Source organism: Diadema antillarum, unplaced genomic scaffold (genome assembly GCF_040938485.1).
Source record: "Diadema antillarum isolate AM-2024a unplaced genomic scaffold, OU_Dant_1.0 seq00000541_RagTag, whole genome shotgun sequence".
Lineage (NCBI taxonomy): Eukaryota > Metazoa > Echinodermata > Echinoidea > Diadematoida > Diadematidae > Diadema > Diadema antillarum.
The window spans coordinates 240845-265631 of NW_027271488.1; the positions used below are offsets into that span (position 1 = coordinate 240845).

Sequence of the window (24787 nt, forward strand, 5' to 3'; positions counted from 1 at the left end):
CAATCATACGACCTTCCGGTATGCTATATACACACTTACCACCACACCAAATAATGTACATACTATATGTACACACAGAGCATTCATCTGCTGCATGATACAAGCGCGCAGCATGTTGTGATTGTGATCCTGCCTGTTGAGAACCACAGGGGGGGGGGGGGGGGGGGGGGGGGGGTGGAGGGAGCATGCAGAGCAGACGGTGAAACTGCTCGAAAAGCCATGGACCCTACATTAGGGTCCATGGAAAAGCTAAAAGGTTTGAGGGCCGCAGTCTTCTCCTCCCCCCCCCCCAAAGTGTCTAGGGTCTGGAAAAAAAAAATCTGTTTAAAATTGGACACACATCGCAGAGAAAAAAAAAATCATGGACTGGGCCTAGAGAGTTGAAAAGAACCAAAACGCTGCAACAAGATTTTTAAAGGGGATGGCTAGTAACTGATCAGTGGGAATCAGTGGGAATGCTGGGGGATGATTGTTCCAATTCTTGTGGGATTCATTTAAGAGCACATTATAGGCTATATCTATTGTTGTGTGAAAATTATTTGCTTCAGAACGGTCTCATATTCAAGTAACGTGCAGTTTAATGTCCCGTCACTGTATACAGGCATGCTAACCTGGAAGCATTAAATTGCACATTACCTGAATATGAGACCATTCTGAAGCAAACAGTTTTCACACAACAATAGGTATATAATGTACTCTTAAATGAACCCCACAAGGATTGGAACAATCATCCCCAACATTCCCACTGATTCCCACTGATCAGTTACTAGCCATCCCCTTAAGGCCCTGTGTTATAGGGCCTATTGGCATTATTTGGAATCTCTTCTTTTTTTTTCTACATAATGAAGAAAACACAGAATTTAACAGTATTAAGATATTTTGAGTTTCATCAAGCACAACAGGACCGATAACACAGGAACAATAGAACTGTAACTGATGGCATTGCAGTCACTGGCAAAAGTTGAGGCGCTGAAAATTCGAAAGTGTTTTCACCAAGGAAACCCGAAGGCCTACCTGATGACTTATATTACTCGCAATCACAGATTTTAAAGAAGTGGAGGATATTTCCCACCTCGGGGTGTAGAAAAGTTGCTTTGTGGCTTGAAGATTACAAAGCTCAGGACCAGATGGGTAGGAAATCAACTCCACGAGTCTTGAAGCAGTTATTGCAGAAAAATTTCTGGCTCCCGTTCTTTTATACTTATATTTCGGTTGTCATTCAGTGAAATACCTAAATTACTGGCGAGAATTTAATGTTGTTATAGGCCTACCAGCAGTCTACAAAACAGGAAATCGACCCATTCCCGTAAACCGATGTCCCATTATTCTGACATTTATATTTGCTACACACTAATGGAACACGTCTTGGCTATGGCAAAATCATGATGAAGAACGGGGACGAAAATAACCGTGCAATCCCCTTCCCATGGCTTTCGTATAAAGAACGATGTATCATTATGAACAACAATGTTAAGATTCACAAGCGATCTACTCAAAAACATGGACATGATGGATGAAACGGACGTCAAAAGGATGTTATAATAATAGACTTATTGAAAGCCTTTGACAAGGTTGGGCAAGAACGACTTTTACACAAATTGGACTTCTGTGGTATCGGGGGACCTTAATGGGGATTCGTAACTTTCTTGAAATATGGAAGAAGTCAGAGGGTTTTCTTGGATGGCATCAAAACTTATCACGGCTTATGCACTTAAATCTGCATATGAGATCATGTTTTTTCTTTGTTTCTTCCAATATGGAATGTGATTACGACATATGCTTTTGAATGATTTGTTCAATATGAATACAATATGTTATGTTCAAACTAAACAAAAGCTAACCTCTTTTGCACCATGTCGCACGTGAAAGTTGTAGTGGAGGAAAGACACCAACGTCTCATCCCCTGACAAAAAATAAAATGAAATGAAATAAAAAAGAAATATGAAAAACTAGGTCTATTATATTCGTGTCTATGGGGCGTACAAATTTCGAAGGAAAGCATTCAACTGCCTCGCCCGCTGCATTGGCCATATAGAGGACTTGAGTTGTATCTTGTGAACGCAAAAATCAATAATTTGTTCAAGAGAATTCCCTCCCCTCTCATAGTTTAATTTTGATTAATGAGGGCGGGGGAAGGGGTGTAACACTTTCCCATTCGAGATTCTGAAACCCTTTTCTGTAAGTTATCACAATTTCTTTGTCTTTTTGCATAATGCATGCAGAAATATGTTTTCTCTCTGATAATTATTTTCATTTCTTTTCTTACCGTTGACGTCGTGATACAAAGAGAATAAAAAGTGGACACAATTCCCTTTTATCGTATATAAAATATGCGTCCCAATAGTGAAGTGATATATTTCAATATTGAAGAGTAATCTGTAAAACAGCAAATACACTATATAGCTATACGAGAACGACTGTTCATTTCACAATGTCAACAATAATCAGCACATTTATGTATGATATATGCACAATCCAAACAAATCGACAGCATGTCCTATATAATATACACAGACTGCTATACGCACCTGTACACTGTAGTATGTTTTGTTTGTTTGTTTTGTTTGTTTTTTTTATAGTACCATTGACCGATCACAACACAGACAATAACTTGACATAACTGAATAGAATGGTCGTGGAAAGAGGTAATACTGTACAGCAGTAGCTGTTTATTAATCACGATGCATTTTCTTCATTTTTTTAAGGAAATCATGACGGATTTAACTCGTTATCACAATAAAGAGTGATTATCAACAATCTTTATCAAAATTAATGAGAGAATATAGTGATGAAGTAATGATATCACCTTTCAACGTTTGTAGTTTTGAACAATAATTATTATCGTAATGTAATGTGTGCGTTTCGTATGAAGGTTTGTCACTTACATAAACTATTAAATTTATGTCCAATGATTTGTTACAGTGTATATACAGGCCTAAATATGAACAGTTAAGGGCTTTTTACACTTGTGTTTCTTAACCCCGGACTTTCTCTGACCCAGGACTATCGATAGTCCCGTACCAATTTTTTCAGCTTTTTACACTCGCCAATTAGTCCCGTACTATCTCTTGTCCGGGGCTAAGGAGAAAACTGACCTTTTTACACTCGTATTTCTTAGCCCCGGACTTTCCAAACCACATGAATATTCATAATTACGCTGTGTACTGTACACGTACACGCACGCACCGGCAGCACTTGATTGCCTCGTTTCTGATTGGTCAGTGAGGGTCGGACTTCGTCTCCGTCGCTTAGCCCAGGATTATTTTTTCGTTCTGTTTACACTCACTTGCTTGGCACCGCAATTGCGGTGCTAACCCCTGCTATTTTGCAGGGCCAGATAGTACCGTACTATCGGTGGGGCTAGCCCACTTTGGCAAAAACGAGTGTAAACAGAAAGTGGGCTAAGGATAGTCCCGTACAAGGGCGTACCGAGGGGGGGTGTTTTGGGTGTTCAAACACCCCCCTTTGCCAAAAGGGGGGTGTTTAAGGTGTTCAAACACCCCCCTTGGGCAAAAGGGAGGTGTTTGAGCTATTCAACACCCCTCTTCAGCAATGCTTAGATGTTGACAAATGAAACAAAAGCTGTCTTTACCGCTTTTATTTCCGTTTTTAATTCCGCCTTTCCTTTCTTTTGCGTTCATTCTCTCTCTCTCTTTCTCTTCCTTGAATGGTTGTGTGGATGATGATACATTATGGAGTTACATAATATCATACGCACTAAAGAACTCGTGTACAGTACGTGTTCATACTACGTTACTGCACCGCGCGCGAAGTTGACGCGCAAACAGTAGACATGCTGTGGAGCCGGGAAATGTGCAAACGCCGGGAAATGTGCAAACGCCGGGAATTGTGCAAACGTCTCGCCGGGAAATGTGCAAACGCCGGGAAATGTGCAAACGTCTTGCCAGGAAATGTGCAAACGCCGGGAAATGTGCAAACTTCTCGCCGGGAAATGTGCAAATTTCATCAACGGGAAATGTGCAAACATGACGCCGGTAAATGTGCAAAAGTTCAATTTTGCCGGGAAATGTGCAAAACGTCGCCGGGAAATGTGCAAATCATTTACTTTAGTGATATTGTGTACAAAGATAGTAGATAAACTCCATATCAAAACTGTCCATGAACTTCCACCATTTAGATTTTCTTAATGAAATCCTTGACAGATTTTCAACAAAATTGGCAGGTAGCACGATTATGGCGATGGGATCTCAATTTGTTTATATAGTAGACCCCCCCCCCCCCCCCCGAAAAAGGGGAGGGGGGGGGGGGCTCAATTAAGTCCCAGAACTACGGTATTATCGAAATTCTTCTTGTATTATATAACCAAATAAGAATGAGCTAGGATGGTTCTTTAACCCTAAAGGGGCCGGGATTTTTTGGCTATGCTGAGACCGGGGGGGGGGGGGGGGAGGGATGGATTCCGCCCCCCCCCCCCCACCATGAGATCTCGGCCATTGGTGGTGCGATCGCGATGAAATTTGCATGCGTGAGACCCACGTCATAATCTACAAGATTGTGTCATAAGATTTTTTGAAACAATCAATTTCTAATTTTAATTAATTGATTATGCAAATTAAGCTCAAGATGATATTTTAGCCTAATTAAAAGCATTGAGAGTCTAATTTTTGATCTGTAAATCTGTTTTTGCATATTCAACAATTGTACATCACAAAAACTTCCAAAACTCATTTCAATTCTTATGTATTTCATTGTTTTCAGAATTTCTTATGTATTTCCTTGTTTTTAAACTTTTGTTTTTTTCTTTGTTTTTTCATTGGAAATTGTCACTGACCACTCTTCTACCATAACTAGCACAAAATTAATAAATGAAAGTGATTAATTGTAAAAATAATCAGGTTTTTATGACTTTCATAACAGAACATTGTTTTCCATAGGAAATGTACACAAAATCACAAAATTGTGCCCGTTTTGAGGCGACATTCCGTTACAAAAATGGGCGTGGCTTCGCAAAAGTATGCGCGGACGTTGCAAATTTGGTCTCAAAAGTTGCGCGAGACTTGAACAAAGAAAGTCAAGAAGCCTCGCGACGAGGTCTTCTCGCGTTACAGATTTACAGCGCGAAACGTCGAGGGGGGGGGGGGGGGGGGCGCCCCCCCCCCGGCCCTTTTAGGGTTAAAGATATTGATGACAGGAGTTCACGTTTAATGGCAGATCCAGGGATGCAGGGCACGGGGCCATAAGTGGGGAGGAGTCTTCAAATTGAAGCCTCAGAGTCCCTAAACTAGTGCTATGAAGACATTAATGTTTGATTATGACGGATCCAGGGGTGTCCGGATCGCGGGGGAGGGGGTGAGGGGAGGAGAGGGATTTTCTACATTGTCAGATTTTCACGAAACTTGTCAGATAGCCTCATTACGGTGATATGATCTTTATGAATTGAAATTAGCCCCCAATCCTCCCCCCACCCCCCGGCCGAAAAGGGGGGGAGGGAGTTGAAGCCTCAGAGTCCCTAAACTCTGGATTTTTACAAATCTTTTTCTGTCGAACAAAAAAAAAAGATAGAGCTAAGTTAGTGCCTTGTATGACTGAAATTTCATGCTTGATTATGGCAGATCCAGGGGTGCCCTGATTTGGGGTGGGGGAGGGGAAGTGATGGAGAGGAGGGGGATTGTCCACATTTACTGCATTTTCTTGATAAATCCCAAGAAGGATTTTCACCAAACTTGGCAGATGGCAGATACCATCTTTACGGTCATATGGTCTTATATGGTAAAATGAGCTCACCCCCGATCAGGGCACCCCTGGGTCCGCCAAAATCAAACATGAAATTTTAGTCATTAATGTCTTCATAGCACTAACTTAGCCCTTTCTTTTTCGGTTCGACAGATGAAGAAAAAAAATCAAGCGTTTATATACATGGTATAGGGACTCTGAGGCTTCAACTCTCCCCCCCCCCCCCCTCCTTAGGGCTGGTGTCGGGGGGGGGGGGGAGGGCTCATTTTGACAAATTACGAACATATCACCATTAAGATGCTATCTGCCAGATCTGGTGAAAAATCGTTGTAGGGTTTGCAAGAAAATGCTGAAAATGTAATAAAAAACTAGAAATGTCGCTATGGTGACTGATGCCTCCGCCATAATGCATGATTCTCCCAATAGGTGTATAGTACAATGTCTTCACAATGTGTGATGACAGTTTCACATAACTGGCAAAATACTGAAATGACAGGTTTGTCAGAAATATCTTGAATGTTCACTTTCCTTAAACTGGGTTTGCTATAATTGTCTAAGAGTGCAGGTACACATATTTAGGGAATTGAGAATTTTTACTTGACTTCTGACGGCCCCTTATGCATTGAGTAATTTCCAAGGTATGGAAAAAGAATGTAATTACAGTACAAAATAGTCGTTGTTTTTTTTTTGTTTTTTTTGTTTGTTTTTTTGTTTTTTTTTTTGTTTTTTTTTTGGGGGGGGGGCATTGAAACCTGGCCCTTGATCCTTAACCTTTGACCTTTGACCTTCTGGCTGGAAATTTCCCGGAGAATCTCCATCAGGTAATGCACGTATATATTAAGTTTTAAAACTAATAATGCAAGCATTGCATATACTAGTATATGAGGGAAATAGTATAATTTTGAGGCGTTGACCTTGACCTTTGACCCCCTTGACTATTGACCCACGACCCCTGAATTCCCTAGATAATCCCTGCCAGTCAGTACATGCGTATGCACCAAGTTCCATGAAGATACATTGAACCATTTGCGAGAAAAGTGATATTGCAACATTTTCACCTAATCTTTGACCTTTTGACCTTTGACCTTATGACATGAAACTCTCTTTGGAGAATCTTTACGCAGTAGCGCATGTTTACACTAAGTTTCAAGAAAATACCTTTGGGCATTGCATAGATATGGGGGAAATAGCAACATTTATACCATTCGACCTTGACCTTTTGACCTTTGACCTCTTGCCAATGTCACTAAAATCTACTCAACTAATTGTCCCATCATACATCATCCTTGGACCAAGTTTGGTGAAAGCTGCTGCATCCAGTTTTGAGTTATCACGTAAACAGATAAATTTTAGGATTTGACCTTGATCTTTGACCTTTGACCTCTGTCCGATTTCACTAGAAAACCTATCAAGTACTGTAAACGTGGAAATTTTCGCGGTACATTAATTTTCGCGGATTTCGCGCTACGCTCGGCTAGCGCGAATTCAAAAACGCGCGAATATATCTTCACAATTTTCTACGCACATTTTGAACGGGATGAATTGTGTGCGCTTCATTGATGATACTGCTACGTAGTACAATGTACAGGCATGTTTACGCTACTAGTACTGTGCGAAGAGACGATACCCTAGATTGCTGTGTACTGTAGCATGCATGTGTGCACCCCACGCATCGATGCTACAGTCCCCCGTGACTACGGTACTAGAGTCACAGCTGTACTACGTATTTGAGTGCTTGTACTCGCAGTCGAGCCGCTCGCTACGTCGCTTGTCGTACGCTGGCATAGCAAGCTATGTAGCAGAGGCTTTGGATGAAAGCAGTGAATGTGTACTACAGTAAAGTAACCTGCTGCGGAGCGCGAATTTAAGAACCCGCGAATACGTTTTCGAGCCGCTCAGCGCGAAAAATTAATCGCGCGAAAATATTGACGTTTACAGTAATTGCCCCATCATACATCATCCTCCGACAAAGTTTGGTGAGATTTGCTCGATCCAGTCTTGAGTCAAGTTATCGCGTAAACGGATACAATTTCATGATTTGACCTTGACCTTTGACCTCTGATCTTAGGCAGATTTCACCCAAAATCTTATCAAATAATTGCCCCATCATACTTTATACTTGGACCAAGTTTGGTAAAATTCCAGTCAATATTACTCAAGTTATCGCGTAAACGAAAGCGGACGGACGTACGTACGGACGGACGGACAACCCGAAAACATAATGCCTCCGGCACCACTTCGTGGCCGAGGCATAAAAAGACAGATGGTCGCTAAGACAGGTGGTAAAGATGGTAATGGTTCGTGCGCAGCTTTGATTGAGAGTTTCTCTTCCATCTCTACATAATAATTATAGGTGAAATGAATGGTTTGCACATTTCCCGGCAAAATTGATCATTTGCACATTTCCCGGCGTAACGTTTGCACATTTCCCGTTGATGAAATTTAGAGATTTGCACATTTCCCGGCAAGACGTTTGCACATTTCCCGGCGTTTGCACATTTCCCGGCGAGACGTTTGCACATTTCCAGGCGTTTGCACATTTCCCGGCGTTTGCACATTTCCCGGCTCCACACATGCCCGATCCCTGCTTTGCTTTCTGACCGAATCGCGAAGATACATTGCGCATAATGTTCACCGTTTACCGGTATTATACCGTACGCGGTACCGTAAATTGTGTATGATGTGTGTACAATGCATGCTGCGCTGCAGCCTATTATATACACATTGCATGCTAAGTCAGTAGTATCACTACCAACAGTGGTGTATCTGGGGGGGGGGGGGGGGGGCAAGGGGGCACGTGAAAAAAAAGAGAAAAAAGAAGAAGAAGAAGAAGAAAAAAAAAAAAAAACCTCGCCCGGACGGGGGAAGGAGAATGGGGGGGGGGGGGGGGGCAGAAAACCAAATCAAACAAGATAAAAACAAAACATGAATTCCATGAATTCCATGTTTTGTAACGCTGAAATAGAAAAATTTTCGGCTCGCTCGCTGCGCCCGCTCGCCAAAATTTATCAAAAAAAAAATAAGAAGAACAAAACGTAATGATGACGTGGAAATATAACAATTTCGGCTCACTCACTCGTAGAAAGTTAGAGTATTTTTCCAAGTCCTTAGTTTGTTGGCATAAATCGTTATCTATGAAGCCGTCACTATATCTTGATTAGAATTGTAAGATTTAATAACCAAAAAGTGACAAGAATTCCATGTTTTGTAAGGTGAAATACAAAAATTGTCGGCTCGCTCGCCAAAATTTATCAAAATTTATCAGATTTTATATCACCCTCAAAAAAAAACCCTTTTAAGTGCTCGAAAAAGCATATCAAGTGGACTTTTTTAAAGTCCCTACCGGGATGGGATTGGGGTTGAACACTGTTGGTATAAATCGTTATCTATAAGACCGTCACTATATCTTGATTAGAATTGTCATTCGAAGATTTAATAACCAAAAATGACAAGAATTCCATGTTTTGTAAGCTGAAATACAAAAATTTTCGACTCGCTCGCTGCACTCGCTCGCCAAAATTCTAATATCTATTACATTTAAAACACCCTCAAAAGACCCCTTCTATAAGTGCTTGAAAAAGCACATCATGTGGACTTTTTAAGTCCCTACCGGGATGGGGTTGGACACTGTTGGTACAAATCGTTATCTATAAGGCCGTCACTATGATTAGAATTGTAATTCGAAGATTTAATAACCAAAAATAACAAGAATTCCATGTTATGTATAGAGCTGAAATATAAAAATTTTCGGCTCGCTTGCTGCGCTCACTCGCCAAAATATATCAAAATTTAGGGTTGCCTATTACATTTAAATCACCCTCAAAAGACCCCTCTTCAGTGCTTCAAAAAGCATATCATGAGGACTTTTTTTAAGTCCCTACCGGGATGGGGTTGGGGTTGAACACTTTTTCAGAAATTAGGGGCGCAATTTTCGCGCTTGCCACGGGCGCCGTTTTCCCTAGATACGCCACTGACTACCAAGTACAGTCAGTATAGTAGCCTACTGGAAGCAGCAAGCTCTGGAAGCTCTGGGAGTAGCAAGTTACTTGCCACTCAATGTAATTAGTAATAGGTCATGGACTTGGTAATCTTTAGTAATAGTAGATATGAATTTTTTCAATGACTGATAGTTAAAACTGAAAGATAACTGAGTGTGAGTCTACAAATTGTGGTTGGATGACTTTATTGCGCCTAAAATTCATTAGATATCTAGGTCTAGGAACAGTGGCGTAACTACGGGGGCATGGGGGGGGGGGCACGTGCCCCCCCCCCCCATCCGCTCGTTAAAAAAAAAGAAAAAAAGAAAAAAGAAAGAAAAAAAAGGAAATGGTAATTCAAGGGTTAGTAAACTGCTTTTGAAATCGACATGAAAGGATGATCAAGAAAAAAAGATATTTTTCTAAGATTTCTTTTAACCATATAATTAAAGAGGTATAACATTGTTTAAAAAGCCCGGAGACGACAAAAGATTGTGATTCAGCGTGATTCCTGGTTGGCATTTTGAATACAAGCAGGATGTGCGCAGCGTACTCAGAATATCGGAATGGCAAAAAGCTTGATCATTGATTTTGCAGTGTTGCTTTACATACTAGTCTATATTAAAATGCCTTGCATTGCCAATAATAAGACTTGACCTTGGCTATTTCCTAACTTTTCCATCTGTATGAAACACACACACTCACAAACACAAACAAATTAGGGGATGCTCTATATAAAGTGCAGATTTTGGACATCCTTCTCCCGCTTGGTCACTTCGACGCCCCGTCGCTGGTCATACCTCCCCCAATCATAAACATAAACCGACACCCTTGACTACCAGTGGCGGATCCAGGGGGCGCACCGGGCGCCCCCTCCCTCCAATGCGAAAAAATATACATGTAGCTACAAACGACAGTTTTTGGACGGTAAAATGTCAAAATTTTCAAGCTCGCTCGCTTCGCTCGCTCGCATTTAACCGTTATATGCCATTCTCCTGATGTTACTGCCAGTAATTGCCAGCAGTTGCGCCCGGTGCGCCCCCCCCCCCCCCGAATTTCTAAAGCGAAAAAAATATAGCTTCAAACGGCAGTTTGGGGACTGTAAAATGTCAAAATTTTCAAGCTCGCTCGCTTCGCTCGCTCGCATTCAATCGTTATGCACTTCTCCTGATGTTGCTGTCAGTAATTGCCGGCAGTTGCGCCCGGTGCGCCCCCTCCCCATAATTTCTAAAGCGAAAAAATATAGCTACAAACGGCAGTTTGGTGACTGTAAAATGTCAAAATTTTCAAGCTCGCTCGCTTCGCTCGCTCGCATTTAATCGTTATGCAATTATCCTGATGTTGCTGTCAGTAAATACCAGCAGTTGCGCCCGGTGCGCCCCCTCCCCTTAATTTCTAAAGCGAAAAAATATAGCTACAAACGGCAGTTTGGGGACTGTAAAATGTCAAAATTTTCAAGCTCGTTCGCTTCGCTCGCTCGCATTTTATCGTTATGCAATTCTCCTGATGTTGCTGTCAGTAATTGCCAGCAGTTGCGCCCGGTGCGCCCCCTCCCTTTAATTTCTAAGGCGAAAAAAATACAGCTACAAACGGCAGTTTGGTGACTGTAAAATGTCAAAATTTTCAAGCTCGCTCGCTTCGCTCGCTCGCATTTAATCGTTATGCCATTCTCCTGATGTTGCTGTCAGTAATTACCAGCAGTTGCGCCCGGTGCGCCCCCTCCCCTTAATTTCTAAAGCGAAAAAATATAGCTGCCAACGGCATTTTGGGGACTTAAAATGTCAAAATTTTCAAGCTCGCTCGCTTCGCTCGCTCGCATTTAATCGTTATACCATTCTCCTGATGTTACTGCCAGCAACTGCCAGCAGTTGCACCCGGTGCAACCCCCTTAATTTCCAAAGCAAATATATATATATATATATATATATATACATATATTATTATATAGCTACAAACGGCAGTTTAGGGACTGTAAAATGTCAAAATTTTCAAGCTCGCTCGCTCCACTCGCTCGCATTTAATTGTACAGTTATGCAATTCTGATGTTGCTTCCATGAGGTGCGCCCCCCCCCATGTCTTGACCCACGGTACGCCACTGAACACCCCCCTCTAAAAAATCCTGGGTACGCCTATGGTCCCGTACCAACGGTGGGGCTAAGCCCCCCCCCCCCCCCCCCCCCCCCCTTAGCCCCACCGTTGGTCCGGGGCTAAGCAAAATTTTACAAGTGTAAAAAGCCCTATAGTGTTAACATTAAAATTATAATCGAAAGCAGATTAGCTTGTGATATGTCTTTATTCGGATCTGGACAATCAATCAAAGTTTCTGACCAGTTTATTATCATAATTTTTTTTTTTCAGCGCGCAGCAACGAGATATCGGTTATAATGGTGGTGAAAGCACACAGTGTGTTGGTGTTATTGCAACGGACGCATAGGGCCTAATTTGCGGTTTGTAAAATAAATCTAATTTAATCTCATTATAAAATTACAGTTTACTTTTTTTTCCAAGCGCTCCTATAGCTTGTCTACATTAGCAATGATTCCGTATCATATACCTTTACTATATTATTACCAGGACTATGTGCACTCACGTCTGTACCTCGTCTTGTCATCATCTTGGGTCCCTGGCCATCGGGTGTATACGATTGTCGAAGATAAGATCGTTCGGCCTTGTATACTAGTATCATACGTAGGCCTTACCAGTATGTATCTGATCCTGATGCACGCGACTAAAGGACTAAAGCAACATTAACTGAAACAACAGAGAACAAAATAATAATGAGCGCCGGTTCATTCGCTGCCCGCATTCGAGGTATAAATTTTGATATAGGAACCACGAATAGCACAACGAACAAACAGTGCGTATAACATAGAATACTCTATAGAGTCCTCGAATCCCAATTGCGAAACTTAATATCAATTTAAGCTACTTCATTTTTTGATTAACCCGTTCTATGTCAATGATTCAAATGTGGACACATTTCACGCACAAACCTATGAACAGGTAATAAAGTGGCACGCATGCAGAGGGTTAAACTTTCGGAATAACGAACTGTAAACTCGGTCAGCAAATAATATTATGCGCATCAAGCGTATACGTTCAAGTCGAGATTCTTCGGCTGTGTGTGTACTTGACTAGAGATGGTGATAAAGCTTTAGGTACACAATAGTTCTCGAATACAAAGTGTAATCATATCGGGACCGGGTCAATACTACAATCCATAGTAATCTTGCATGTGCTGCCGGGTATATCAAAAACGGAAGAGGCCAATGACAGAATCATGTCAGACGAGCAGGCAAAAACACAGACGACCAAACCCGGCGGGGATTCGGTCTTCGGTCAAATAATACGAAAAGAGATTCCAGCTAAAATTCTCTATGAAGATGATAATGTAAGTGAATTCAATAATCCTCGAAGTATTGAAGAGGCATGATTACAATATGATGCGCCAACTTATGGTTGGCATATGATCTCTGAGTGCAGTGTTAATTGTTGTCCATACCTTTGTGCGGCGACTGGTTGTCGGTAATACGGCCCCGCAGTCACCAGTGTGATAAAAACGTGTTCACCATCATTTTCCATTAATGTCTCCTCGTGCAAGTTATTGAGGTACTTGTAGTAGTGCACGGTCATAAGTGTGTGGAGTTGGTATATCGTATTCTTTTATTAGGCTCTCCGAACGTGTGTGTGTGTGTGTGTGTGTGTGTGTGTGTGTGTGTGTGTGTGTGTGTTTGTGTGTGTGTGTTGGAAGGGGTATTCAGTGATATTTTGCATTATTTTTTTATCAAAAATTTATTCTCTAGTGATTGGTTAAAGGAAAGAGCTTCACGTGATTATAGATATTTCAGCTAGTTATTTATCAGAATGTTGGCATGTTTGACACTCCATTGAGTAGGCATATGACTGTTTTGCTAATACACGTCACTTCTATGACGGCATTTTTCAAATACATGTAGTACAATACTATTGCAAAATGATGCCACAATGCAATTCTGCAATGTGCACAGCTTTGTACCATCAGTCTGCAATATTGTGAATAAAATTTCTGACATCACAAAGCGATTCTGACATCGCGCGCTGCATCGTACCGTCACTCTTATTGTGACGTTACAAAGCAATTTTGACAGAGCGCACTGCATCGTTCCGATCACTCTGTGAAATGTAACATTTTCGAACAAAACCATAACATCACAAAGCAGTCTGCTTCTTACGATCAGTGTATACCTTTACAACATCGCATCCATTACACGACTTCTCACCTAGCCTTTTCCCCCATTCTCCCGTTTTGATAGCTTTGATCCAAAATATAACCCAAATATACTTTGATTAATTTAGAGTTTCTGCATGGTTAAAATTATAGTCCTTGGTGCATGCCTCCAAAAGAACTCTCTACTCTGGGGCTTCACTCCTCAGTGAATAATTCCTTAGGTGTCACCTCTGCCCAAAGTGTCTTAACCAGAAACTGTCAGTGCAAAGTATATTTTGTATATTGCATTATATAGAGAGAGCACTTAAGGCTATGTAGCTACTCCAGTGACGATTGCTAAAGTCTCATTGCGTGAAATTGCGTGAAAGTGTGAAAATGTAAATTCCATCCCGTTAGGTGAAGTCATCGTTTGTGCGCAAACATTGACAATGTTCACATGAACCCTTTTTGGACTTCAGCAGTTTGTTTTCAACCATCTCCTCTTTGTGCGGGCTCCAAATGTAAATACTTGCTTTCAGCGCAACCCCGGGCGCCGCCGATGAGAGCGCTCCCCCTTTGATATTTTGTTCTTTTTGAAGAAAAGTATGCATGAAATCACACGATGATCCTTATCATCCGACTGTACTGGTACCAGATATTATTAGGCCCATCCAAAAAGTGGGGGGGGGGGGCAAAACGCATTTTTGCCCCCCCCCCCCCCCCAAAAAAAAATAATAATAATAATAATAAAAATAAATGAATAAACAAAGAAAATAAAATAGATATGTATATATATATGAATAAAAGGGAAAAATATGGCTACAAACGGCAGCTTTTGGACTGTAAAATGTCAAAAATTTTCAAGCTCGCTCGCTTCGCTCGCTCGCATCCAGCAGTTGAGCCCGGTGCGCCTTCCCCTTAATTTCTAAAGCGAAAAACATAGCTCCGACGGGCAGTTGTTGGACTCTAGAATGTCAAAATTTTCAAGCTCGCTCGCTTTGAATCGTTATGAGATTCTCTTAATGTTGCTGACAGTAATTGCCAGTAGTTGCGCCCGATGCCCCCACCCCTTAATTTCCAAAGCGAAAGATAAAATATAGCTACAAACGGGAGTTTTTGGCATTGAATCGTTATGCCACTCTCCTAACGTTGCTGCCAGTATTGCCAGCAGTTGCGCCCGATGCCCCCCCCCTTAATTTCCAAAGCGAAAGATATAGCTACAAACGGGAGTTTTTGGACTGTAACATGTCAAAATTTTAAAGCTCGCTCGCTTCGCTCGCTCGCATTGAATCGTTATGCCACTCTCCTAACGTTACTGCCAGTAATTGCCAGCAGTTGCGCCCGATGCCCCCCCCCCTTAATTTCCAAAGCGAAAGATAAACGGGAGTTTTTGGACTGTAAAATGTCAAAATTCTCAAGCTCGCTCGCTTTGCTCGCTCGCATTGAATCGTTATGCCATTCTCCTAATGTTGCTGCCAATAATTGCCAGCAGTTGCGCCCGATGCGCCGCTCCATTAATTTCCAAAGTGAAAGATATACTGTAGCTACAAACCCCTTTTTGGGACTGTAGAATGTCAAAATTTTCAAGCTTGCTCGCTTCGCTCGCTCGCATTGAATTGTTATGCCATTTTCCTAATGTTGCTGCCCAATAATTGCCAGCAGTTGCGCCCGATGCGCTCCCATTTATTTCCAAAACGAAATATATAGCTACAAAACTCCAGTTTTGGAACTGCAGAATATCAAAATTTTCAAGCTCGCTCGCTCGCATTTTATTGTTATGCCATTCACCTTATGTTGCTGACAGTATATAATTTGTCGATCGTTTCACACCGTCATTCCATAATCCATGTAAGGAAAACTTACAATGTTCCTCAATGACTGCGTTGTTGAATGTTATCACATTCCGTAATGTATTGTAGTCCCATTATTGCTCACGCACACACGCACAAGCATACAGACCGTCAAAATTACTTTATGGTTCCCCCCATGTTTCGACCCCACCGTACGCCACTTTACACACACACACATATATACATATATATATATATATATACTAATATATAATATATATATATATTATATATATAATAGATGTGTGTGCGTGGTGCGTGTGTGTGCTGTGTGTATGTGTATATTGTGTAAACATATGCATGGTCTAATCTTGAGCCCCCCTCCAATGTTTGCCCCCCAATCCAAAACTGCTTCCGGCGCGCCTGTTTTGCTGTAATACTTTTTTCTTCACAGACAATTGCGATCAGGAACAGAAACCCTCGCGCTCCAAGCCACTTCCTCGTCATCCCAAAGACTCAATCACTGGGATCTCAGCAGCTAAGAAGGAGCATATTCCGGTTGGTTCTTTTTTTTTCGGGGGGGGGGGGGAGGGGGGATGTTCATTCTTTGTTACAAGGAATTTGGCTTTGATATTTTAATGTAATTTGATGCTATACCGAGATAACAATGAATTTCAGCAGTGCTCACGTAATAGCCCTCTTTAAAGATGCTGTCCATTACGGAGATGCAAATACGTAATTATAATGGCAAATGTTATAGTTGCCTTTTGATTTTTGTTGTTTTTTCAGTATGTTCTATCGTGATGAAAATGGGCTAGTGATACATGTCATATCTGTAAGTACTTAATATTGATTTGTGTTATAGCATTTCTCTCCTGAACGACTGATATTAACTAGAAAGAAAGACAAACATTCCTCTATCAAATAATTCTTGCATCAATCTCATGCGAAGCAGTTCGGTGCCTGTTGAATCATGATAATAATATATACTTTAGTAGGCTTAATTCTAAGCGAAAAAACAACAACAACAAACAAACACGAATATTTTTATGCATTTCAGGTTCGGAACAAAAAAAATGTCAGTGCTTAATATGTCACTAAGGAGAAAAAAGATATCAGCTGTAAAAAAAAAGTAAATTGTCAAAGATAAGAAATATTGTCAAGGGTGAAAAATGTCAGGGGTGAATTATATTGCGGAATATGCCACAGGTATTATGTGTCATGGCAAAAAACATCAAAAGTAAATGTACGAGGAAACACTGTCACAGGTATAATGAATGTCAGGGGGTAAAATGTCATGCATGGCTAAATATGTCATGGGAAAATTTTCATCGGCCTTCTTTTGTTGATAATGTCAAGAGCAAATGTTTCAGGAGAAAGGCATGAAGAGTAATATTTATGGTGACAAAAGGTGTCAGGGGTAGATATGTAACATAAAAAATATCAGGATAAATATCCAGGGGCAATAATGTTGGGGGAGTTTAATGACATATGAAAGGCGAAGTATGTGAGGTGAAATGTCTCGGGTAAAAATGTCAGGGGTATAAAGTCGAGGGCTAATATGTCCGGGAAAATATTAAAAGTAAAAATTAAATGTAAGGGGTGAAACGTTATGGAAATTATCAGGGGTAAATAATATGTCGAGGAAAAATGTCCCTTTCAAATACATTAGTGGAAAAATATCAAGAGTAAAAATAATGTCGGGCTAAAAATGTCCAGGAAAAGAATATCATGGGTAATTATGCCAGATGTAAAATGACAAGGCCTCTCCTCATAAATTATCAATAAGCACGCTCCACGAGTCGGAGCGTTGTCTATGATACATTCCAAATATTTTTGTCCAGTATCATTAGACTGGCACACATTGATTCGTTTATGTAATTTCTCAAATCTGACCTTATCGGCCAATTTCAAAAATCTGTCATGAGAAATATTAACATGATAATAATAATAATAATGATAATAATAATAATAAAGGACATTTATATTGCGCAGCTACTATAATAATATACTCTACTGCGCATTACAAAATGACATGCATACAGGAAATTCAAACAGAAAATACATTACTTCAAGAGATGACTTTTTAACCTGGCCTTAAACTCATTGATTGTAACTGCTTGTCTTACAAACAAAGGGAGATTATTCCATAATTTTGGTGCAGCGTACAAAAATGCCCTGTCACCAAGAGTAACTTTTGATTTCCCCAGTGGATATTTCAATAATGTTTGATCCCGTGAACTTCGAAGATGATAAAATGTTTGAAATGATGTTTTTAACTCTACAAGTTCCTGGTGCTGGTGCTGAATAGCTCTATATACAATTAGCAGAGTTTTAAATATGATTCTCTGCTTTACAGGCAACTAATGCAATGCACGTAGTAATGGACGACAATGAGAAAAACGAGGAGAATTACAAACTAATCTAGCACATGCATTTTGCACCTTTTGTAGTTTACCTAAAATTGATTATCAGGTATTAATAAGCCATAAAATAAACTGTTACAATAATCCAATCTGCTTGTGACAAACGCATGGATGATTTTTTCAGTACTTTCCCGCGTCAAATGCTTCCGAATATGTGCAATATTAAACAAATTATAAAATGAATTTTTACATACTTCAGAGATATGTCTGTCAAAAGCTAGGCGTGAATCAAACCACACTCCCAGATTCCGTGCTGAATCAACAGGATAAATATCAATATCAATCACTTTCAGGCTTTCAGTGCGTAGTTTTGAAACTTGCTGTTGAGTGCCACATATTACAAATTTGATTTTCTTATCATTAAGTAGAATATTGTTGGATAATAACCATCTGTGAAGATGCACAATACATCGCTCTATAATGGGCACAGAATAATTCTCATCTACTGCAGTAGGTGAAAAAGATATGTACAGCTGTGTATCATCCGCATAGGTATGACACATTACTTCTGGGAAATTGTGTTGGATTTCATGGAACAACCTACTAGCATACAAAGTAAAGAGAAGGGGACCCAGGCAGGAGCCTTGGGGCACACCCCAGGGTACATCAAACTCCTTGGACATACTGGAATCGACCTGAACCCTCTGTCTCCTATGACATTCAAATAGGACTCAAACCATGACAATGCCCTGTCAGTTATTCCAAAATGTGTTTGGAGAACATTCACAAGAATGTCGTGTCTAATTAAATCAAAAGCTGCACTCATGTCCAGTAGAACCAAAAATACCACCTGTTGCTTATTCATTGCTAACAGCAAATCATTTTTCACCTTTAATGGGGCTGTTTCTGTGCTGTGGTTTTGTCTATATGCTGACTGCATTGGTGGTAGTAAATCATTGGTTACAAGATGTTGCTGAATTTGACCTTCTTCTGCTGCTTCAACCAGTTTGGACACATATTGCAAATTACTAACGGGTCTACAATTTGAAAACTGTAAATCTGCACCGGGCTTTTTCAATAATGGTCTAACTATAGCCAACTTCCAATTATGTCAGAGACAGGATGATAATTTTTGTAAGAACTGGCAATAAGATATCAATGTTCCTTACAACCAGCTTTGTGGGTATTGGATCCAATATACATGTCTTCTTGTTTAACTTCAGAACCAACATTTGCACATCATGTGCACATAACGGAGAAAACTGTGACAACTTATTTTGAACTTCTGAATAAGAAGATTGGTTGGGGAATCCATCTGCTATTTTCGACTGAATGTCTTCACACATTTTCACTACTTTCTGCTCAAAATACATACCCAACTCATTTACAAAATTTTCAGTATCAATGTGTGGTGGTAAATCAACTATGGACTTCTTCATAATATTTAACAAAGACTTTGCAATATGAAACAACTTTTTCTGATCAGCAGCATTCTCAGTTATGCATTCATTATAATAATCTTGTCTAGCACGATTCATTAAAGACAAAGTCATATTCCGTATACTCTTATAATCATCATGATCACATTTGTTGTGGCTCTTCATCCACTTCTTTTCTGCTTTACGTCTCTTTCGTTTCATTTGCCAAATGTCTTCATTGAACCAAGGTGTTTTGGGCCTCTCACTCATATTTTGTTACAAATGGTGCATGTTTATCAAGAACAGATGTCAAAGAGTTTTCATATAATGAGACCAATTCATCTAAATCATCACACATGCAAGTACTGAGATCGCTTGCTCTCAAATCATTCTGAAAAGTGTCAAAATCAATTGATGCAATTTTACGACACATAACTTTCTTTACTTTTACTGATGGTTTTTGTGTTCTCACTGACACATGACTGACATATGATCGGAAACCAGTGAATCAGCCCAAGGCTTTCCAACAACTATGTCATCTAAACTTCTACTGATGATAAGATCTAAAGTATGACCATGAGTATGAGTACTGACATCTACATGCTGTATACAGCTAACAGACTCAAGCAATTCTCGGAGAGCTATCGCATCCAAATTATCATTCACATCAACATGAACATTGAAATCACCTGTTACTATAAAAGGGATTTTACAAAAGAGGTGTGGTTGCAGAAACTCACTGAACTCATGCAAGAAAACTCCAAATGAAATTCGGTGTTGTTCAGAATAAGGTGGTCTGTACAAATTGATAATTCTTAACTGAAAAGAGTTGATAGTGATATTATGTCATGTCTCTTATATTATGTCATGCTATTATAGCATGTCTCCTCCATTTCCTGCAACTTTAGTTTTGATTCAATATTCTCTTGCTTTTTTTCATGCGTATTATTGTTAACTTCATGTATTTTTCTTTGTTACGACATTGTATTGATGTTGTGTTATTTTGTGTATGAAAATGTTGTTGGAAATGAAATAAATGAAATGAAATGAAATGAAAAATTATGCACACTGAATTCAAATGATTGTTTTTCACCGTCATCTACTTTCTTAACGTGCAAACAATCTCTATACATCAATGCTGTACCACCTCCCCGACGGCCTGTTCTAGGCCTGTGACTGAATTTGTAACCGGTAGGAACAACATCACCAATAATAGCCGAATCTTTGTCGGTGAGCCAAGTTCCTGTGAAAGCATACAAATCTGCCTTACTATCAATAATCAAACACTGCGATTGACTTATTGCGCAGGGAACGCACATTGAGAGAGCATCATTATAGCTTGAAATAACTTGCAAAAGAAGACTGAGGAATAATCTTAGTCAGATTACTGAACTGCCTATTTTTTTATGATGCTTGACACAACGCCTTGATGAAGTGATAACAGAGATTGGAGTATCTTTGGGAGGATTACATGTAAGTTGAGCAGCAGAATGTGTGATGTTAGTGCTACTGCTGAAAGAACTAGTTGGACTAGGAGCTGTACCCCGTTGGTGGCGCCAACTTCTGGTTTTTGCCCCACCTCGCTTGCTTCGCCTTGTGGGTTTTATGCAATTCAATCCAAGTGTCTTGATTGTAGCATACACATGTTTAGGCAGGAGATAAGTACTTCCATGCTGCAGCTCCAATAAATCTTGCGAAGTATATTGTGATTGACATAATGATTTGCATGTTGATTCCCTGTTGAATTCATACTCATCAGGACCTGGGTTAGGGTGTACATCACCATCCCTCAGCAGCTGACATTAGAAGGTCGCTGACCCATTCGCATAATAGGCAATTCTTCTTTGAAGAAACTGTTTCCTTGTGAATGGCTGCTGCACAATGTGATGCAAGGATGGGAAATTAGCACATTCCCCTTCCACATTCAACAAGGCTAAAATGCCAAGGGTAGCAACCAAAACAGGATGAATAGGACTCATTGTCAGAAGACCAGACTGATGCTTTTATTCCACAGGTGCTGGTGTTGTAGGTCCAAACAATGCATGGCCAGGTACTGGAGGAGCTGTTGCAGGTTCTGCAGCTAAACATGGCTCCAGTACAAACTCAAAGAAACTGACGTGGTTCACAAATAAAGTTTCTTCAAAATTCTCTTCCATTTAATGCAGATATGTCTTCTAATAAGTCCTGCAGAATCTCTGAGCTTAGTTCTTCAAGATGATACAACTTTAAAACAAAGGCCAGGTCAATAAATCACTCACGATCAATGCTGAATGGAGAGCACAGAGGAGAGCTGCATCATGCGCTCAATCCATGGTCAACATATTTGACTTAGATTTGTTTATACCAAACATTATGAAAATAAAAAAAATCTCATTACTCTTTGGCTTTATCTCTCGTAATTGAGTTTCATTTTTTCTACACACAATATGACTGTTTAAAAAATGAAATAAGATTCGTTATTTCTATAAGGGTCGTTATTCTGAAACACACAAACTCCCTATAATACCTTGAGATTTGCTAATCCAAACACTTGTAGCGTGTGCCATTCCGAAGGTTTGTTAATCCGAAAATGAAATAAGATTCGTTATTTCGACGGTACGTTAACCCATAAATCAAATAAGGTTTGTTATTCCGAAGGTTCGTTAATTCGAAGCTTCCTTAGTCGGAAATGAGATTCGTTATTTCGAAGGTCTGTTAATCCGAAATGAAATGAGTTTCGTTATTTAGAAAGGTTACAGTGGTCAAGCCGGAAATGAAATAAAGTTCGTTATTCCGAAGGTTTTTGGCTTTATACCTCTCAGGATCACGTAGTTTTGAAATACGTGTATACATGTATACTTTTCTCCATTCATGTACTATTACTGCCTACAAGTTTACTTTCCACTTGACTATTTTTTAAGAAAAGAAAAAAGAAAGAAATTGACGTGGCAGGTGAAACAGACGCTTCCGCCAATGGTGGACAATGTTACAGCATATATATATATTTTGTTGTCGATTTTTTCATCCTTGTTTCTGACACAGTCATATATAGCTCTGCCATATCAGCAATTTAAGTTTGTTCTAGACATAATCAATTTTGTTTTTTTCTGTCTTTCTTTTGCCTATCACTGCGGGCATTTTTGCTTTAGACATTCTATCTCCTGACAGTTTTCCAGCTGACATTAATTTACCCCGGACAATTTTACCAATGACGTATTTACCCCTGACATTTTTACTTGGCACCGATTTTAAAGAGTGAAGGAAATGCTCTAAAACATTAAAAAAAAAAACATTCCTTGACATCACTTGAAACACTTGACAATTATCTAAGAATTAGTTTTCATAAATACACTTGTACATTTTAAAGCCTGATGTAACTTTATAAAATCAACGTGAGATGAATAAAGCAGTAACATTAGTATAATAAAATTACCAAGAATAAAATATGAAGGGGTATGGTGAAGGATATAGTGTTATGCAAAATTATGATGTTATTTTGTACCACATACAGGCTGCATGTTTGTACATTCATTTGTCGTGATTGTTAATTCTTGTTTGTTCTTGTAATATTTTAATTCAAGATACTTGGTGAGATGATGTACACGGCCAAGAAGGTGGCGGAGCAAGAAGGTCTCTCTGAAGGCTACCGCCTGGTAGTGAATGACGGCGATCATGGCTGCCAGTCGGTCTACCACATCCACATGCATGTGATTGGTGGCAAACAGCTGTCCTGGCCCCCAGGCACTGATTAAGTTTTTAAAAGGGTGAAAAAGTTGTCTAGTTCTTACAAAAGGTCTCAAGAGAGAATCTACTCCTTTCTTGGATACAAATAGATATAAAAAGTATGTCACATCTGGAAATTTGCGCAAGGGTGTCATCGGGTTAATGCATTTGTAACAAAATCATGTATATAGGTAAGTAGAGTGTGAACTGCAATATGACTGACAGTGCTCAACTATTATATGTGTGTGTATATATATATATATATATATGTATATACGTGTATGTATAACCATAATCACTGATTTTTCTTCTTGCCGATTGTTAACCTCTCGAATAAAGGAATCTATCAAGAAAGGTATAATTTATTCAGACTTGATGGTATCATTATAATCAGTAAGATACAGTATTCGACGATTTTTTTTTCTTTTAAATCTGTATTTATATGCCTGGCTGGTACTATAGATGAATGCTATACAAACTAAAACTTAATGTTCAAACTGTGTGGCCTGTTCACATTTGCTGTGTATAAGGGGGATCAGTTTTTCGATATCAGGTAAAGCTACATTTTATTTATAGCAAGCAGTGTTAGGTTGAGATCATTGATGCGCTGTAAATTGATAAAGGTTGCTATGTCTTTGGAGTAATAATGGTGATAATGCCGGAAGATAATTATGTAAAATCGACTTGTTGCTCCCAGTAACAATCATTTCAAAGATGTATTCAATGAAATATACTATTAATCATGTACTAAAATAATGTTATCAAGGACTTGTCCGTTGAGATAGACCTATATTATGCAGTAAATTGACAAGTTGTCTGAATAATGGAATGGAATAGTAATAATGCCCTGGGTTACATGAGAAATGACTGAGTACTTTCTTCAATTTGAAAAAGATTTGCAAAAAAAAAAGAGAAAAGAAATAGTACTGTATTAAAAGAAACTGAAAATATGTTACGAATCAAGAAAGTATACTACTCATGGAGAGAATGGATGGATATATCAGACAAGTTTGAAATGAAAGTGGGGAATATGACAGGGCTGCCTCTTTTCTACATTATAATCTATAAACTTACAATATTGTATATAGGCTAGGTGAAGTATACGGTCTTTAAGATAAAGTGGAACAGTCACATGAAGAGTATTACTTTTTTTAGCAAATGAGGCCATACAGAGGGGCTGCAAAATGCCACGGTTAATGACACTTATCTTTTTTGGTTACAGCTCTTTATTCCGAAGGTTCGTTATTCCGAAGGCTCTTTATTCCTAAGATTCGTTATTCCTAAGGTTCATTGTTCCGAATTTCATTTACGGATTAACCAGTCTTCGGAATAACGAACCTTCGGAATAACGCCACAAATTTTCTGATTAACGAACCCTTTTTCATTTTCGGATTAACGAACCTCTAGGTATAGGGACTTTGCGTGTTTCGGATTAACGACCCTTCGGAATAACGAAACTTCGGAATAACGAACAGATCCATCTTTTTGTGTGTGTGTGTCAATTCAGTAGAGTCCGCCATATCACAAAGATGAATTTTACACAGGGAAGTCAAACACTTTCGGCGGATTGCTGAACCAACTCAAAATGTGATGCAAAAGCAGTAACAGTGTCAATTCAAGAGTACAGTGTAACTGTGACCTTGTAAAATACTTG

At 39.6% G+C, this 24787-nt stretch overlaps 1 pseudogene; it reads left to right on the forward strand.

Moving 5' to 3' along the window:
• Positions 1-12883: 12883 nt before the first annotated feature.
• On the forward strand, positions 12884-23366 carry LOC139734689 (uncharacterized; annotated as a pseudogene).
• Positions 23367-24787: the final 1421 nt, after the last annotated feature.